This window comes from Pholcus phalangioides, unplaced genomic scaffold (assembly GCF_987345545.1).
Source record: "Pholcus phalangioides strain wild (caught in Gottingen) unplaced genomic scaffold, Ppha-v1.0 ptg000024l_1, whole genome shotgun sequence".
NCBI classification, from domain to species: domain Eukaryota; kingdom Metazoa; phylum Arthropoda; class Arachnida; order Araneae; family Pholcidae; genus Pholcus; species Pholcus phalangioides.
Genome location: NW_028301616.1, coordinates 22,680,355 through 22,694,764, shown reverse-complemented (window position 1 = coordinate 22,694,764; position 14,410 = coordinate 22,680,355). Strand labels below are relative to the sequence as shown.

General features: G+C 35.0%; 1 long non-coding RNA gene across 4 annotated transcripts in view; it reads left to right on the top strand.

Moving 5' to 3' along the window:
- LOC149069002 (uncharacterized) overlaps nucleotides 1-14,410 on the top strand; it is a 101,182-nt gene that overhangs the window by 76,858 nt on the left and 9,914 nt on the right. For all 4 annotated transcript variants that reach the window (XR_016195121.1, XR_016195123.1, XR_016195122.1 and 1 more), the window contains one exon: nucleotides 4,800-4,949. This is a non-coding gene — a long non-coding RNA (uncharacterized LOC149069002). The remainder of the gene's footprint in view (nucleotides 1-4,799; nucleotides 4,950-14,410) is intronic.

Below are 14,410 nucleotides of genomic sequence, written 5' to 3'. Positions count from 1 at the left end.
GTCATTCGACTGTTTCGACAAGGGGACGCCAGTATCGATTGGTAAGGGACAACTCCAGGTTGTGTTGTCGCAGGGAGTTTTCCCCCCTAATGGGGTTGCGAATAAATGGAATAGCTTACCCCCGTGGGATAATGAATTCTAACACAATTGGCATGTTTAAAGAAGAAATACGCTAAACATATTGGGATAAATCGAGAAACTATCCATACACTTTGTGTGTGTGTGTGTGTGTGTGTGTGTGTGTGTGTGTGTGTGTGTGTGTGTGTGTGTGTGTGTGTGTGTGTGTGTGTGTGTGTGATAAGGCAACCAGAAATATTTTTTATGGACAGTGTATTATACATTTTATCACGTATTAAAACTTATATAGTTTTTATAATTGAATTTATTTTTGTTGATGTATTTTAGAAAAAAATGACATCTCCATATTTGTTATGGACATCTTTTTTTCCAGCCACTTCGATGGGCATTTTGCCTGTTGTAGCCGTGTATTTGTAAATGTTATATATATATATAGATAGATAGATAGAACCGCTAACAACCCAGGTCCATCATTTGGGGGGGGGGGCCGTTGCCCCCCTACCTGGCTTTTGAAAATACACTAAAAATGGTATATATATATACCATTATATATACATAGAAACACATAACACAAATATATACATACATAGATTAAGTACATGTACTTTGCTTTCCCCCCCCCCCCCGGGAAAAATTGAAATGACGGCCCTGTCACAATCCCTGACTGATACAAAGCACCTTACTTCAGGTGCTTAACCTTTACTACCTCAAAAGAGGCAGGGTTGTGTCAATGTTATATATAAGTGAACGCGGGAGATCAATTATGTAATTCATCCAAGGCCGTTTCAACGAGTTGGTGTACCTGGGGTGCACACAAACAATTTCTTTTCCCCCATTCGTGTATTTTGTGTAGATGAGACTGTGACTGTATGTAAAAGACACAAGCAAAACTTGGGATGTCCATAAATGTTTAAAAAAAACCCACACAAAAATAACACTGTGTAAATACGTCGTAAAAAAGTAGTCAATCACATGAGCACACTACTACTTACTATATATAAGTGTACATGCTCCTCGTAAGTATTCCTCCGGGGAATTTCTAATGAATTGGTACACGCAGGAACGGGTTCTGTGTGTATATACATATATGTGGGGCCCTAGCGTATTTATATAGTTAGAGTTATGCTTGTGAGTGTTGTTTCACTACTATACCGCACACCAACTATATACTTATATGATGTATAGTTGTATGTATATATTTATATATATAGGTCATATATATCGTCATACTGCAATTTCCAACCAGTGGAGTCGGGGATGAAGGCGCCATCTATCGATGGCAGCTCCGGGCTCGGTAGGTAAAGAGGTTTTTTTTTATGTTCTTGTCCGGATTCCAATCCATGGCATGGACCTTGACAGTAACCTTCTTAGCAGAAGACGAGCATCTTATCACTGCGCCACTCGGGCATTTTCGCGTTATACGGGTGCTGCCATTTCTTCCGTATTTTGAAGTGGAAAAGACAAGTGTCTGAATTTTCATGTTATGTAAGTATCGTGATGAAGGCCGGCCTGCTCTTACGCGGAGAGATCGATATGAACAGGATAAAAAATAAAAAGTTTGGGGCCCCTGCATGACTTGGGGGGCTTAGGACTAAGATTACCCCCTTAGTCTCTGAATTATCTATGTATATAAAATTGATTTTCTGTGGGTGCGTGTGTTCTTTATACAAATCTACAATTTTATACCGATCGTCGACAAATTTTGCATATATACCAAATGGGAACCGACTTGAACAATAGGCTACTTTAAAATTTTGTGAAAGCTGAGTAAATGCCCGAAATGGGCAGAAAAGGCGTCGAACAACAGTGGTTCCTGGGCTTCAACAATACTTTTCGGAATGTTTATTTCGGTTACCGTATTTCCCTATTATTGAGTTTCATATATGTAGTGTATGGGTTGTGTTAATGTTATATATGCTTATATACAATGCTATGTATATGCTTATATACAATGTTGTGTGTACGCCTTTACAATGGTTTGTAACTTCTCTGATGCTGCCAGTATTATGCATAATAGTTTATTCCTTTTTGTAATGGTTTGTCATTTTTTCAATCGTCCCAGTAATTGAAGAAAACCCGGGCACAGTGCCGGGTACTGTACCTATTTGATTATAAAAAGTGAGTGATATATATGTAGATATCTAAGTGTGCTTATCGAATGCTTAGACGTGGTTATTTTCTAGACGATTCTGCGCAATAGCGGCTAAACGATAACTGTGGTAAGGGAAACTGTGGGTGGCACACAAGGTTGAGTATCACTAGATTATATTAACTATTTTAGGCCGGTACTACACTATAAAAGTTTGGTGAAAGTCCTTGAAAAATGCAGCCAATAAGGTCACCGGTTGCATTTTCTAGAATGTAGCCAATAACCTTATTGGTTAGATTTTTCAAGTTTTATAAAAGGGATTTTATCAAACTTTTATAGTGTAATACCGGCCTTAGAAAGATTTCTGCATCAATTAAAACTATAGTTCGAATTGATTTCGTTAGTATTTTGATTTCTATTTTGCTACCAAAGAAGTTAATAAGCTCTCATATAGTCCGCAAAAATTTTCCCAAGTGAAAAAACAGCCCGTGAACGGAACAGTTTGTCTTAAACATTTATTTCTTGCATTATTTTCTTGCATTTAAGGCCGTGATTGGACTATAAAAGTTTGATAAAAGATCTTTTACAAAACTTGAAAATTTAACCAATAAGTGCATCTATTTATTACATTCGATCCGATGTAACCGATACGATTATTGGTGCCATTTTTCAAGTTTTATTAAAGAACTTTTTAAAACTTTTACAGTGTGATCCTTAGAAATCAATCATTAATGGGAAAAAATTCAATAAAATTTTAAGAGGAAAGGGAATGCCGACAAAAAAAAAAAAAAAAATCACCAAATATTTACAGAGAATATTTTCAACATTAATGGTGATAAAATATTTTTTCATTATTTATGTATTATTCAGAAAAACTACAAATCGTAAAAATCCACTGTTAAAAACTTATGACGAACTTCAGAAAACTTATGAAACTTGAGGGTCGATCGTGGCTACCACGAAGAGAATTTAAAATTTTAATTTCGTGCGCTGGATTTGAAAATTCAAGGGAACTTGGTCGAAGGGGGGGTTCCAAAAACTCTAAATATAATTGTATATGCTTCGATTTGATTGATTTTTGATTAAAAAAATTACATATTTATCTAGATTATGGGGTTTGAATGTCCACTATGTGCTTTTATTAATATATTGATTTGATTGATCGAATTTTGAGTCATCTTCCGATGTGTGTGGGATTCACAAAGACATATTCAAAAAATGTATACAGAAAACGTAAAGAAAGTTATCTCTTTGATATCAACTTATTTGATAGTGACTTTTAAAATCATTTTGACTTTTTAAAATCATTTCTTATAACTAGAGCCCGGATAATATGCAAATTCATATGCACATATAATCTGGGTTCTAGTTATATATGATTTTGATCTTTTTTAGCATTTTTATTTAGATATTTTGATCTTTTTAGCATTTTGATTTAGGTATTTTGATCTTTTTAGCATTAATGCATTTAAATGCATAAAATCAAAGAATTTTCAGAATAAATGCATATTTTTGAACGTTGGTTTCTCAATCTGTTTTTTTCAATAATTATTCAAATAAATATTGTTTATACTATTTCCATAACACCAGGGTTTTTTCTCCGCTGGTGGGATTTAGTTAATTCACAGAGATGTTTCTACTACAGATTTTGTAGTACTGTATTATTCAAATATAAATCGTTTTGTTGTAAGATTACTTCTAGAGATAGATCAAAACTGTTCAATTTTTCAGAAATTGTGTCAAAATTCTTCTATTATTAGCCAGGATTACACTTTAAAAGTTTGAAAAAGCTATTTGATAAAACTTGAAAAAAAACCAAATAAACAATAATCCTATTGGTAGCATTCGTTCGAATGTAACCGATGGGCTAATCGGTCGAACTTTGCAAATTTTATAATAGAACTTTAATAAAACTTTTATAGTGTGATCCCGGCCTAAATAGAAAGATATGTAGAAGTTATTTGCATATTCAGTATGTATATGTGAGACTATTTTTTTGTGAATGAATGTGCATTAAGGAATAGAAAATATACATTTTAGAAACATGTCTGCAATTTTAATAAGGTGAATTTTTTATGCACATTTCCCATTTTCGGTACATATTTCCGGAATTTTTCAAATTTTCAGGATTTTTAGAGCATATTTTGCCACTTTTTTAGTGTATTTGCAGGTTTTTAGAGCATATTTTGCCACTTTTTTAGTGTATTTGCAGGTTTTTAGAGCATATTTTGCCACTTTTTTAGTGCATATAATTCAGGCTCTACTCTTATAACAATTCTTACATAGTACAAGCAATAAAAAATTCGCATCATTATTTCTTCAATACGTTTTTTAACATGTATTAATGTAAAAAAAAAAAAAAAATAAGGAAGCAAAACTTAATTTAATTTAATAATAATTAAATTTAATAATAATTTCTTTACATAAATAATTAGAAACAAATTCCAATTATTAGAGTTTTAGAATTTTATTTAAGGAGATATAACGATACAAATTAAATTAATTATTCTTATTAAAACAATTTTAATGAATATTAATTTATTCTATATTTATAGATAAACAAAATGAATTATTCCAATTTTTTCTAGCATCGGATTTTCATTTCGTAATTTGTAATTTTGTTTCTTTTCAGGTTACACGAGCCGGAGAGCGAGAAAAGGTTTCGTACGTTCGCCTATAGGTGGCGCTCCAATACCGATGTCTATTTCTGGCTACTAGTGATGGGGATTACAATGATATTTGGTCGATGCAACACATTTTTAAAAGCAGCTTTTTGAGAAAAGTAATAACTTTTTTTTTAGTATTTTTTGTAGCATTTAATTCATATTTTGCCACCGAATAGATTTAAAACTAAGCACGATTTAATATAGTATTCGAAAACATGAATTTTTTACTTACTTTTGTATTTCATGCTACAATTCGAGATTAGAATATTTAAATAAATTGTTTATTAGGATATTTAAACAATTGTCGGAAAATTGAATGCGAATTAATACTTCGTTCCTATTTCTATTCAGAAATATGTCTATGTTCTAATTAGAACATTCAAAAAACATGAATTTTTAACATACTACTGTATTTTTAATGCTATAATTCACTATAAAAATATTTAAACAATTTTTTATTAAAATATTTAAACAATTGTTTATTAAAATATTTAAACAATTGTTTATTAGAATATTTAAATAAATGTTTATTAGAATATTCAAATAATTGTTAAATAGACTGTTTAAATGAAGAGATGGTATTTTTTCGGCCTGAAATATACTGAGAAATTGAATTTTCTGGATGTTATGCCGAAACTGAAGGAATCAGTTTCGACATAATAAATAGACTATTTAAATATTTGTTTATTAGAATATTTAAACATTTATCGAAAAAATGAATGCGTAGGAATCCTTCGCTCCTATTTCTATTTAATATTAATCATAAAACATTTTTTTTTTCACAATTTTATACGTGAAAAATTAAAATTATTTCCCGCTGTAGTAATATTGGAAATATTATTAATGAAACATAGTGGACTTTCTCATAAAACAGTATTTTTTATTAATGTACATGTCTTTAAAAACTTAATTTTCTTTTTGTGTGTGAACATACTTCTCAAGACTTTACTACATTTTTAAATCAGATGTTTCGTTTATTTTCCCATTTTAAATGATTAAAAAATAACCATCTTGAAGAACAGAATTGCATTACTAATTACATTTTTCATACATTTTTTAGAATCAGAAACTGGACATTTATTTTGCGAAATGAATATGAAACTCAGAGACATTTAAGTTTTATTAAGAGAAAACAGAGGTCCCATGAATGCTACTTCTAAGAAAGATTTTCACCTAATAATTTGTTTCATATAATAAATATATCTATTTAAACAAGTCATATTTTATAATAATAATAATTCCAGATACTTCTCATAAATCGTTCGTGAATCTAATTTTGATATCAACTTAAATCTATAGAAATTCTCAGTCTTGAAATTTCGTATTCATTGCACAAAAAGCTTATCTTAAAACCAGGGCAGTATTGAACGCATGGCCCTCGAAACTTTTTGTCGATCATTTTTAGAAAATAATTGAAAAAACATGGGAAAAAGGATTAATTTTTGAATAAATAGAATAAATAACTCTAGAATAAATGAAAGAAATAACTTCAAAATTAATGCAAAATAATTTTGGAATAAATGAAAGAAATAATTTCGGAATTGGTGAAAATTCATAATTACTGAAATATATAGTTTTTGAATTTTTAAAAACAAAAATTTCAGAACTAATGAAAAAGAACTAATTTATAAATCAATGAAGTAAATAATTTTGTATTTTCTAATGCCTTTCTTAGTTACTTTTGTCCATAACCAACAAACGGGTAAAAATAAAGTTTTTCAACCAAAATATATGCCTTTTAGAAAATTATATACAATATACAGGATTATTATATTGGGAAACTTCATTAAACTGTTATCATTCCTCTATCTATCAAATAAAAAATACAATTGTTATCATTCTTTGATTGAATTTAGTGACCGGTTTTTGATTAATGTATTGCGTGAGAATAAACGCTGCAGTATGATATCAATAAATACATTATAAGCATTAATATATTAGTCAAGTTATGAATTTTCCCCTCGAAATTTTAACACTTATTGCTTATTTGCTGTAAAAAACAACGTTAATAAATATCCACAAGGTATTTAAATTTAAAATACCTTGAAATTAACCATACCATATACCATGCAAAATGGAATTAATACTTTGTGAGGTTTACTAACGTTACTCTACTGCACACAAACATTAACTGCTAAAGTATTGTATTGAGGTAAACTTGATAACTTTATCCATATTACTGCTCAAAAAATACTTATTAATATCATAGTATAATGCATCTTTTCATGCGGCACATTAATCAAAAACCGGCCACCAATTTCAACCCAAGAATCATAACAGTTGTGTTCTTTCTTTGATAGGTGGCGAAAGGTGTTTCAGTTTAATGATGTTTCTCAATAGATCCTGTACTGCAGTGTTTCTCAAAGGTTTCTGAAAACATGGACCAGAAACAATTTGACGGACCACTTGCGCTCCGTATTACGGGACATTCCTGTCATTTTCGTTGTTTCCACATTTTTTATACATTTGTCCCTTTTTTTTCAACGAAACATATTTGAGTTTGTAATATTATTTTTCTGAAGTCGTATGTACACAGCGTATTCATAATGAGTGTATAAATAAAATTATGATAATTATGGGAAAAAATTCTAAATATTTATCTCACATGTTTCTCAGGTTTAACGTTTTGTCCGTAATTTTTTTTTTTTTGGAATTTCAATAACGACTGATGATTGTTCCCACTGCTGGAAATGTTTTTGATGACAATCGGCGATGTCCCGTATTTTACGGATTACTATTTATGATCCCAACTTTTATAGTATGAAATACTGTATATACTCAATGAAATATTGCCATCAGATCATTTGAATATTTTTTCGTGAAATACATTTTTCTTTACTGCTATTTCTAGCAGCCCTTTGTTTCTACACCATTCTGTAAGTTTAGAAGTAATTATCAAGTTGCATTTAAAGCAATAAATTACAATTTTTGGCAAAATTTAGTGATATCCAGTATTTAGGATCACAATTTCCTGCGTTTTTTCTCGGTGATGTATGGTGAACTTAAGTATGAAGGTTTTATTTTTTATTTGCACCCATATGGATGTTACTAATATCAATTACAACGGGTGAATAATTTTACCAAGAATGCCTGCGGACCATAGGTTGAGAAACCGCTGCTGCACTGTATGGTTATTTCCTAAAAGGCATATTTTAGCGTACAACTATTGAGAAATACTGGAACTTTCAATGTAATTCAAATCAGTTATCCTTAGAAACAGAGTGCAACGGTGGATTTTACTTTTGAAATCAACGGAACAGCATTGAGGGAGCCGTTCATAACAACGTACAGCCAATAAATGGCAGGAAACGTTTTTTTTTTCTCTTCTTTTCTTGCTCCCGGTCAGGTACAGCTTGTGCTTTTGTCGAACGAGTGCAAGTACACGTGTACAGCATGGGCTCCTGAATCGCGTTCGACAACTCTGTAGACAAGGAACTTCAATTCGCAAACGCCTGCTGGTCCATGAATCTTTTCCAGGTCCGGCGGAATCAAATAAGTAGCATCGAGTGCGGGGACGCGGAGGTTGGCGTAGGCAGTATAACAGGAGAAGAGGACTCACCTACAGCGTGTGTGATGGCTGCTCACCTCCATGCATACAACTCTTCTAGAAAGTGTAAAAGGATCCAAAGTGGCTGGAGGAGGTACCAAAAAAGGAAAAAAAAAAAATTTCCAAAGAGCCAATTTGAACAAGAACATGGACGAATCGGTCAAGGTACAGAAGGAGGAGAATAGCATCGATGTTCCTGTGGGAAGGCCCCCAGGAAGATTGGAGTAAAAAGGGAGGGGGGCGTGAAAGGAATAGATGGTTTGGTTGAAAGTACTAAGGATGGTAGTACTTGCCGAAGACTAAAAGAAGTGAAGAAGGCTCAGATAAAATATATATATAGACTAAAAAAAAAAGCGTGGTAAGGGTGGATAGAATCCAGTGATGGGTACCTCCTGGAAGTAATGCGCCCTGGAAGTTCCGGGGGGTTTTTCCTTAGTGGAAATCCTTGTCACGAATCAACGGGCTGGACAGGAGAGAAACTTGCTGAACCTTCGAGACTCAAGATACACGTGTCTCTACTTCGAATACGACACGAAAAATACATTAGTCGAAACAAGAGAGAGAGAGAGAGAGGAGGGGGGAGGGGTAAGGAGAGAAAGAGTCCCGGAGAAATCAGGAGAGAAAGAGAGAGAAAAGAGAGTTCTCCCGGAGAGAAGGCTTAGAAGGGGGGGGGGAGGGGTTGTATGGGAAGTCCCGGATTCCACCGAAAAGTGGTTCGGGAGGAGTCAATGAGGGTAAAGCATGGAGTGAGGAGTAACAGGCGCTCATACTAAAGGGAATAAGGTAAAAATGGGTGAAAATCCAGAGTCAGAGAGAGAGAGAGAGAGAGAGCTACCGTGGTAAAGTCAAGAAGAACGACAGGGGTGCCGAAAAGAGTCGCAGGGATGGCGGAAAGAAGATGTTGGATCGATGGGAGAGAGAGAGAGAGAGAGAGAAGGAACCCAGTCCCTCATGGAATACCTTGGGAGCTATGTATAACACCTCTTTCTATCTTGGTAACTTCCATCCACTGCACAATGTGTGTGTAAGTGTGTACGTGCGCCTCCGCTTCAATACCACTCTGGCAAACATCGTCACCTACCTTTAATACACCGGGGTATACACACACACACGCACATGTGTGCGCGCGTGTGCGTATATATATATATATATATATATATATATATATATAAACCCGGGGTATAGAGTGGAAGTTGACCTGACTCTCGGGGAGTTCATTCTAGCGATTTATCGGGCGGTGTGGAAGGGATAGTAAAGTGGCCCGGAAGAATTCAAGACAAAAAGAATGGCTCCACCCACGAGATAAAGGTAAAAAAAACAGGAAAAAAAGCGGGATAAGTGAGAGATTGGATGGATGTTGGAGATCCGTATCGGGCTGAGAGGAAGAGCAGCGAAAGGAAAAAAAATATAAAATAAAGCAAGTGTAAGTAAATATAAAAACCGAAGGACTTATTAGAACGGAAAGAACAGTTTGGTTTTCGGGAGAAAGTAGGTAAAAAAAAAAAAAGGTAGGAAAAACCGGAGGAAACGGGAAGAGAGAGTAGAGAGTAAAGAGCCCTGCGACATCCCAAAGTAAAGCAAACCGATTATCGCTGATGAAGTGTCGACTAAGCGTTGACATTTTTCGGTAAATCACTTTCTTAAGGAATTCGGGTTTTAATCTGGAATCGTGTGTTTTTTTAGATTCTGGGTTAAATACACACATTCGGATTTAAAAATTAAACATGTCAAAAATGAGGATTAGGAAGCTTCTTTTTCGTGTATTAATAAGGTAGACCCCGGGGGAAGTAAAATATGTCAATGAAGTAATGATGTCTTGATGGATGACATTGCCCGCCCAAAACAAATGTTCATGTTCTTAAAGAAATTTTAATGGTTTTATGGTATATTGGGATTGCTGATGATTTCGAAACCGGTGCTAGTTTTGTGGAACTGGATCTAGTGTTTGAGATAATGTATATTCTCTGCAATGTGATTTGCACGATGCATGTGTATTACCAGTGAAATTTAATTTTCACTTTTGTATCAAAAACTGGAGCTAATCTAACGAAACCAATGGCAAATTCTGAAACAACACCCAAATCGACTCTAAAACCACTGAAATATGATGACAATGATGCCACTCGCCAATGATGAACTGCATAGTTTCAATGTGATTATTATACTGCTTATGGTATAACCATTGGAAAATTTAATTTTCACTTTATCTCTAAAACTAGAGCTAATCCAGCAAAAACCAATGCCAGATTCGAAGTCAGTGCCCCCAAAATCATCCTAAAATTACCGGGATGTCTTCGAGAACAAAATCGGTGTCGAGCTGGGAAGGAATTAGTGGGGTCGGGGGACAACTGCCCCCGGGCGGAAGCATTTAGGGGGCAGCCGTTTTAGGTGGGCACAAAGAGCACCGTTATAGAATTATCGAATTTTAAAGTTGTGGGGGTTGGCAAAATCATGTTTGCCCGTGCTGCGATAATCCTAGTTCCGGCCCTGGTGTTGAGCAGTGTAATTTTTGTTTCTTTTCCGTTGCCTCAAACGAATAAAACAAATTCATGCTCAACGCAAAAGTTTTATTATTAAAAAAAAGTATTATGTACTCTAATACTTTTAATACTCTAATATAGCAGAGTAGTTCAACCCATGGCCCGAGGGTCAAATGTGGGTCCTCTGAAAATTTTGCCGTGGCCCGCTGACCATTTTGAGAAAATAGCTAGTTAACATTAAAAATGTCCGCGCGCGCGATTTAATTATAAAACAGAAACTTGCTAAAGAGTGTTGGCCACGAGAATCTGTACTGCTGTATTTAGAACCACGAGATACTTTCCTGATATTACGGAGACCGGTTAAGTATTCTGGAACTATGCCACGGGTCACTTAAGAAGTGATCTGTGGATGTACCATGGGGCCCACTTGAGTGAACTGAAAATGTGCTACGCGAGACGCGCTTAAATGCTCTGGAATTGTGCATTGTGCCACGGGTCACTCGATCGATCTGAAAATGTGCCACTTAGGTCATTTCTACCATTGGCGGCGATGCAGGGGAGGGGCATGAGGGGCATGAGGGGCTCCCCCCATAGCGTCAAAGGTGGGGGGGTGAAAGAAGAGTAAAAAAAGGTTGAGAACCGTGTGATATGCTAACACAACTTTTTGCATATCTTTATTGCTTAGTTTTTTTCATAATTTTTCAAACATTAACGGAAGAAAAGTATTAATAACACCTAAGCACGTACGTATGATAAATAGCACAATATCAATGTAATTTAAGGAAAATTGATTCTCAAAATATATTCCTCACTGGACAGATTAGATGATTCAAGTTTTTAGATTCTGGCATGTGCCTGCCGGGGCGAAGGATCGTCTACTACACAGCAGTTTGCCATTTACGAACGTCCACAGATACATCAACTCGAGAATCAGAACTGCGAGGGATGGCTGATGAGGATGATGATGATGGACAACTGCAACACTCATAAAAATCTGGGGTTCCGTAACAGTTTTTTTTTGGTTTTTTTTGGGATTCCACATGATCAAATGCCACGGAACCCTTAAAAATCCGGGAACCCAGAGAGTTTCCAAAGAAGAAAACTTTCTCGCTGCCGATATTCGCAAAGCTGTTTTTTGTGTTGATCCTGAATAAGTAAGCCCCTGATTAAGAGATGGCGCCTAAGCCATCTTTTATTTTGCCCTGGGGGCTACGATACTGTTGGGGCGGCAGTAGGGACAATTTTTATTCTGGATAAGTATTCAAAAATTTGTCTAAGTTCCGCTGAACAGCCTCGTTATCATCAAGGGTTCCGCTGAACAGCCTTATAACCATCAAGGGTTCCGCGAGAAATTGTACGTTGGAAACTCCTGCTTTAGACCCAGTGGTTCCCAACCGTTTTTTCCTTCCCGCACCCCCAGAGCAATGCGGTTCGTACCTTCCCGTACTCCGTTGGATAATACGTTCGTTTTTTTATCTATTAACAATTCTGGGTTTTGTTTCTGTGTAATTGATTACATTAATTATCCAATAATTAATTTCTATGCGTTCTTTTACTTACTGTTTAATGAATTTTCGGCTAAATATTTAATTTTGGCTTCATTTTTATGAATATCAATTCAAAAACGAAACTAAAAAACATACTATTTTTCAAAACTTTTTTTGGGATTTGGAGAAGAAAAACATTTTCATTGAATAGTTTTCAACTTATATTGATTCCAGCCGCAACAACTGTATATTAACGTTTCTTTGACACTTGACTGAATTTTTTACGTTCTTCCTGAGTCATGTGTGTTCAGACAGTATCGAGAATCTAAGCACAACATGCTAATACAGTCGAATTCCGTTATAACGAACTCCAAGATACCGGATCAATCACTTCGTTAAAACGAGATTTCCGCTATACCGGTGTTCGTTAAAACGTTAAATTCAACTGTAATACGAAGTACTAATGTAAACAAACCACGAAATAATTTCAGTCAGGGATTCTCGAACTGTGCACCGTCGATCTTTGTCAGGGGCGTTTCTGAGTGGAGGCATGACAAAGATTTTCTGAAGAGATTGTTTGTTAAACTGATCTGGGGGAAGAGACGGATAAGCGTTCATTAGGGTAAGGGGCGCTGTGGGTGGAAAAAGTTTGAGGAACCCCTGGTCTAAGTAAGCAATGGTACTACTTTTTCCCCAATCGAAATGTTAAGCAAATACGATCGCTAATGGAGAAAGAAACTTTTACAACGCAAAAATTCGTGTGACACATTTTCTGTGAGCAGAAGTCAGAAAATGAGATGTCAAAATATTGGTGTAAAATGCCAAAATATTGGTGTAAAATGTCAAAGTATTGGTGTAAAATGTCAAAATATTGGTGTGGTTCATATTTTGTTTTAGGAATTGAAAAATTCACTTTTTATCATCTTTAAATTTTCCTGAATAAACACGTTGAATTTTTTTTCCCATCTCGTACCCGCAAAAATGCTCTCCCGAACCCCCGGTTGGGAACCACTGCTTTAGACCATATAAAGGGTGTCCTGTAAGTGCTAATGTGGGTCTTTATCTCATCAACCGTCCGTCGTAGAGGTATAGTTTCAGTTTAAAAAAATGTTCAAAGGGCGTTCAAAAATTACTATAACGTCAGTTTTGAGAGTGAAAATACAGCATTAAAAAAAATCTAAATTTTTATACGGTCCCTATGTCCTCTACCTTCCCGTTAGAAAGTTGTTGCCCTGTATCTCCTAAGGCTATGAGAAAAATTTCATGTTTCCAAGTGCAATATTCCCTGAGGTATTTTAATTCGAAAATGGTCGCGTGTTGTTTTCACATGTGTGATCATGTTAATCTCTGCTTTACGTTAAATAGTCATTATTGTTTAATTGATGAGTAGTCCATGCTTCCAAATGATATATATATATATCTCTGCTTAAATCCCCAACAGGGACCGTATAAAAATTTTGATTTTTCATTTTGTTACACACTGTATTTTCACTCTCAAAACTGGTACATGCTAATTTTTGGACGCCATTTGAGCAATTTTGAAATTAAAACTAAACCTCTACGACACGGACGGATGATGAGCTAAAGGCCGCAGTAAGTTGATAAGTGCCCTACAGAAACCAATTTAATGATCTCTTAATGTTTCGCGGATCCAAGTGATCCGGAAATGTGCCACGCAATCACTCAAGCGATCAGTAATTGTACACCGCGGATCACTTAAATAATCTGAGAATGTGCCGCGGGTAACTTGAGTGATGTAGAACCGCGCTGGGGACCACTTAAATACTCTAAAGCTACGTCACATGTCACTCGAGGGATCTCTAAATGCGTCACGGATCGCTTAAATGCTTTGGGATTATACCACGGGACACTTAAGCGATCTATAAATGTGCCGCTTAGTTCATTTTTACAAAATTAGGTTTGAGGAGGGTAGGCCGTATCAGATAACTACCAGGGCTATATTTGGTCCAAGGGCCTTTATGCGATTTATCATTATATGGCTTTTAGATGGTGGGTCGCAATGAATTTATTATTAAATATAAATCCATATTGAATTTATCATA